At 36.1% G+C, this 5,907-nt stretch overlaps 1 long non-coding RNA gene across 1 annotated transcript; it reads right to left on the bottom strand.

The window, feature by feature from the left end:
• Nucleotides 1–1,571: 1,571 nt before the first annotated feature.
• Nucleotides 1,572–4,874, bottom strand: LOC136789790 (uncharacterized). Its single transcript, XR_010828768.1, has 3 exons — nucleotides 4,773–4,874; nucleotides 2,710–2,842; nucleotides 1,572–1,957 (listed from the first exon to the last, which is right to left on the bottom strand). It is a non-coding gene; the product is annotated as an uncharacterized lncRNA (long non-coding RNA).
• Nucleotides 4,875–5,907: the final 1,033 nt, after the last annotated feature.

The raw sequence follows: 5,907 nt of genomic DNA, 5'->3' as shown, positions 1-5,907 counted from the left end.
TTGGTAGCATATAGCCATAAAGCTCTTGCTCCTAAAACTTAGCAGAGAGGAATACTGTGGTCTTTACTCCAATGCATGAGGTCTTTACTGAGAAGATGTTTTGGAAGGAACATACCACAACAGAAGGGTAAGAACTGCCATGACAGATCTTTATTCTGACCTGGGATGGCTATTATTGTTTGTATTACCTTCAAGCAAGTTTTAAAATGTTATGTTTAATATCTGATTGTTAGCATTCAATGGACAAAGTAACATTAATTAGCACAATTTAAGTAGCATGGTCTCACCTAAATATTACCACTATAGTAATATGTGCCCAAATTCAAGTTAAGAAAACAAAAGAAGGATAATTAGCTTGGCAAGATAAACCTTTAACACCTATTTGCAGCTAAGAGGATGTATGTGTACCGGATCTTTGTATGATCAGGTAGCTATACTACAGTAGCTAAATTGTTATTTAATATACAAATAAAAATAAAAATTCTGATGTTCCTGTCAAATAGTAATTTAGTTACTACCATGGCAAACCAAGTGAACAAGAATAATATTTGTCTAATTTACCTTAGTGTATGTCTCCAACCTTAAGAGTTTTGCTTCTGCTTCCTTAGTTCTAATGGCATTACATTGAAAAATGTTCACATCAAATAAGAGTTTATCTTTCTTTAAATTTATTCTGTGGGATTTTGTTCCACTACTTGAATCCTACCAAGAACTCAGTAAGCAGTAACATTTAACCTTTAAAATAAATTTTCATTGAATTGCATTAATATTAAAAATGCTTTTCATGTGGAAGCAAGGTTCTTGGAATTCAGATTTTGTAAAGCATTGGGAGGAAAAAAGAAAATTAGAAACAGATGTATGACCATGTTTACTTCAAAAATTAAATAAAAAGACAAAAAGCTTGGGAGTATTGAGCATATGTCATTTTTCTCTATAAAAAAATGATGCTTATAAGCCATACCAAATAATATTAGAACACAAATGCTATGAAACAAGTTTCAGTAGAGGTTGCTTAAAATACAAGAATTGTTTTGAAACATTTTTGTTGATCAAGCATATCTTTAGATTAAGTATTAGAGTCTCAACTTTCTTGCTTATTTTCCCTTGTATAACCTGTACTCTGAAAAAAAAAAAAAAGTTCTTGTCCCTCTGAGGGCAATGTGAGTTTTTGGAAAGCAACAGAGGTTTCTACCCTACAGTTCTGTAATGAGCTCAGTGCAGCTGAAACACTGCATCTCCCAGAGTCTCAGCGAGGTCTGTAGCATTCTAGGTCAATGTAGTAGACCACTAGTACAAAGGATAGTTCAAGATAATTCCCACAGCATCACTCCCACAGAGAAATTCAGATATGCTTAACTTTAATGCTTATTTCGACAGGTCAAAGAATATTTATAGCTTGCAAAACTTTCCATCAGGTCCAAGAGAGTAAACAGATAATCCATAAGAACATCTGCTTTTGTAGTTGTTGTGGTTTAACCCGGCTGGCAGCTAAACACCACACAGCCGTTCGCTCACCCTCCCCCCTCCCTCTCTGGGATGGGGGAGAGAAACGGGAAAGTGAAGCCGGTGAGTTGAGATAAAGACAGTTTATTAAGACAGGAATATAATAATATAAGGAATATAAGGAATATAATAATAACAATAATAATAATAATAGTGATAATGATAATAGTATTAACAATAATAATGTGTAAGAAAACAAGTGATGCACAATGCAATTGCTCACCACCTGCTGACCGATGCCCAGCCTATCCCCGAGCAGCCGGCCCCCCCACCCCAGCCAGCCACCCCTATATATTGTTTAGCATGACGTCAGATGGTATGGAATACCCCTTCGGCCAGTTTGGGTCAGCTGTCCTGGGTCTGTCCCCTCCCAGCTCCTGCTGCACCCCCAGCCTGCTCGCTGGCAGGACAGAGCAAGAAGCCGAAAAGTCCTTGGCCTGGTGTAAACACTGCTCTGCAACAATTAAAACATCAGCATGTTATCAGCGCTCTTCTCATCCTAATCCAAAACATAGCACCCTACCAGCTACTATGAGCTCCTTAACTCTGTCCTAACTGGAACCAGGACAGTAGTACAGAATTTGGTTATAAGTACTTTCCTAATGTAAGAAAATATACATTCGCTGCCTGTTCAATAATCTACTTCAGACTTGGGAATACCATACAGTCTATAACAACAGATATTTAGTCAGTACTTAATTATGAAGAAAATTATTTAGTAAATTATTTACAAGAATAAAAAGTCCTTGAAATCCTAATACTATGCTTTATTTAAAAATAAAATAAATAAATACATCTGGTACTTCAAAATGCTTAGGCTTAGAATTAAGATGATCACATAAAGGTTATATTCACTGCAGTTTTATGTTTGAAAGGAGCAATTATTTCACATTTATATTCAGTCATTTCTCTAGCAACTGAGCATATACAAGATTAATGTGTTACAGAACTACAAAACAAAATACAACACTATTTTTAATACTGTTTCATGTCTCGTATCAGTGTATCTAGCACACTGGCCTAGACATAATTGCTTTTGCATGGAACATAATGAAATGCGCTCTAGCATGCTGTTTGCGTCATGCCAAAACGTGTAGAGATTGCATGGCAGTCAATAATACTGAGAAGGGAATTCATCGTGCTTTTTTGGACTTCTAAGTGAGATGTATAAACTAAAAGTTTTATCTCTTCCATCACCTTCAATACCTGGAGGTGACGATTTCTCTTCATGAGAGAGAAAATGAGCAGTATGTCTATGCTCATTTCCTAGCTGCAGTTCTTTGACTTCCAAAGTTAGTTAATATGAAGCTCCTCCCTTTTCTTCAAATGACAACTTCTTCTGGAAAAAAAGGTAACTATAGGTCAACAACATATTTAGTTTATCAAACAATAAGCAAAATAATATAATTAAAAAGATAAAAAAGTAATATTTTTGATACAATACTTCTTTATTTACGAAATTTGACTATATATTTCCTTTTGCACCAGATGTTTTTAATGAACAGATAGACACAAAAAGTAAACTATTCCCTGGCATTACATAGATGTGGATACATTTTACCAGTGATGTTTTAGTGTATGTTTATTATAAAACTGTTCTTTTCATCGTTTGTGTTTCATCACTTCCATCCAACTGCAGGTCTCAGTGCCCCCCACCCCACCCCCAAGTTTTGTGAATAGTTTTGCTTTTCAGGTTTAGGTTTACATGAGAACTTTCACCGTGAACCAAGAACAAAACCTCTGCAGTAAGTTACAGATATGGCAGGTATGTTTCATAGAACTCCAGATAATGCATATCAAAATAGTAAAAAAAGAAGAAAAAGGTTTGTCAAATTTTGACTTTTGTTTAGTAATTAACAAATAAAACAATCATTTTAATAGTAGCTATCATTTTCTGTGTCTATGAAAACTATTGTCTGCAGCAATGGAGCTGTGTACTGAGAATAGTTTAGTCCCAGAACATTGTAGGCAATAATGGTCAGTGGTACAAAAGTCTAGCTGGAGGCCAGTAATGAGCAGAGAACCTAGGGATTCCAGCAGGACAAGAGATGTGACTCTGTATTCAGCATTGGTTAGGGTGCACCTGAAGTACTGTGTCCAGTTCTGAGATCTCCAGTACAACAGGAAGCCAGACATACTGGATAGAGTCCAACAAAGGGCCACAAAGATGATTAAGGGACTGGAGCACTTCTCTTATGAGAAGAGGCTGAGAGAACTGAGCCTATTCAGCCTGGGTAAGAGTAGGCTTGGGGAGGATCTTATCGATGTGTATAAAAACCTGAAGGGAGGGTACAAAAAAGATGGATCTAGGCTCTTTTCAGTGTGCCCAGTGCCTGGACAAGAGGCAATGGGCACAAACTGGAACACAAGAGGTGCCCTCTAAACATCAGGAAGCAATTGTGCAGGTGTTGGAGCACTGGTACAGGTTGCCCAGAGAGGTTGTGGAGTTTCCCTCCCTGGAGATCTTCAAAAACCGCCTGGGCATTTCTGTGATTCTGGTTTTGAATGCTTGAGCACCACACCTGGCCCTATACATCTGTGCCCTAGAGAGACACATGAAATGTGTGTCATTAAGGTGTTACTGCTTCTCACTGTCTGGGGGCCTGACCCTAACAACTTTGTTTATACAAATCTGATCATGCCAAGGGAAAAACAACAGTCACACAAATAGGGCAGAGGGAAAAGAACATATTTAGAAGTGTTCTGTGAGACTTCTGTTTACATTCAATAACTGGAAATAAATTGGGTAAATTTTATAAGTACACTACATAAAACAAAGCAGAATTAGAACATATCAAAATCATGAAAAAAAAAAACTTCTATATATTTTTAATCTAAAACTCCTTTCATAAATAAATTTATTTCCAGACAAATTTAAGTATTTAAAAATAATCAGATGTTAAGTGAACTTCCTGCTTTCAGTAACTGCATTATATTAGGACATCGATAAACAAAAAAAGAATAGATTAATTAGACCAGTGCATACATATTAACTTTAGCATGCACATATGCTTGTCTGTCTTGGCTTGTGATAATGGATCTATGCAAACAGAAACCAGTTGACAATTTTGTCCTCTAGGCTCATCATATATTGACACTTTTGGCAATAAAACTACGTTCATGAACTTGGAGTTACTCCCAATTAATATTTGTGCCAGTGAAAGGAGAATCAGATCCGTTGATTCTCTGACAAACTGTTAATGGTTCTTTAAAGGTGTCCTGCTTTTAAATGAATGTACGGGTTGATTGCTTCCATACTGCATACTCACTGCTTCCTTCTGTCTTTGACCTTTATCTGAGAGACACCGTTTCAGAATGATTTGGTAAGATACTTTTCAGGAGAGGCTGCACCTGGTATTCTGCAATTTTCCTTTGATTTACAATTCATAGGGAAAAAACAAACAACAACAACAAAAAAAAAGAGGAAAGTAAATTAATTACACTGATTATCTTTTATGTATATATGCATGTGTTTCAGTACAGTACTCATGAAAATAGCAAAGTTGAATGAATGGCAAGCATTTAATGAGTTCAGTTAATACATTTCAATTTGATACATCATTTTTTTCTTGAGGATTACAAATATCTTTGTCATTGCACTGGTTTCTGAATAATAATAATCATGTAATTTCATGTCTAATTTACTCAAGATATATGGGATATGTAAACAGTATAAATAAGGGAATGTGATTAATGTGATTTTTAAAGATGACTGTTAGTTTTATATCAAGTCATTCTGAGAATCACATTCCCATCCCCAGTGTCGAGGCTTATACCATAGCTTCTCATGTAGAAGAGATCTACAACAAACTGGACTTCGTCAGGAGATTCAGAAGAAATATCAGCAAGTGAATATTACCTGTGCAATGCAAAATCTCTCTTTGGTAGGCAAATTAAGGACTACAGTTTCAGGCTTGTCAGCCTGTGATAATAGGCAAGTAATGCACCACACACCTGCAAGGCTGTCCATCACTCTTAAGGATTTCTGAGCACCTACCCACTAGTTCCTAAGTTAAGCTATTTGCTCCTCTACAGTATCAACTTCAGTCTCTGAGAATAAGCTGTCATCAAATCTGTATACAAGCTTTTGAAATTTGCTCCTAATATCAGGAGGAAGTGCTCTTTATTACAGTAGCATGTTTTCCCAATGCATTTCCACCCCTTCCTTTCGTCACACTTCAGAGAGAGATTCTATTTTTTACTTACTTACTTTGAGTGTTCTTTTACCTTTTTTCAAGCCACTATGTCCCCTTGTACACTTAAATTTACAAAATCCGTGGTTGCTGCTTTTTAAAGAATAGCCTATGGGTTTGCTTTTTGTGGGAACATGATTTTGCATTGGAAATACATTATGAATTTTCATAATGCATAAATGAATGAACAAAATAGTTAAAAGTTAGCCCT

Source organism: Anser cygnoides, chromosome 2, assembly GCF_040182565.1.
Source record: "Anser cygnoides isolate HZ-2024a breed goose chromosome 2, Taihu_goose_T2T_genome, whole genome shotgun sequence".
NCBI lineage: Eukaryota > Metazoa > Chordata > Aves > Anseriformes > Anatidae > Anser > Anser cygnoides.
The sequence above is the reverse complement of the archived record's forward strand: the minus strand, read 5'-3'. Positions and strand labels throughout refer to the sequence as shown.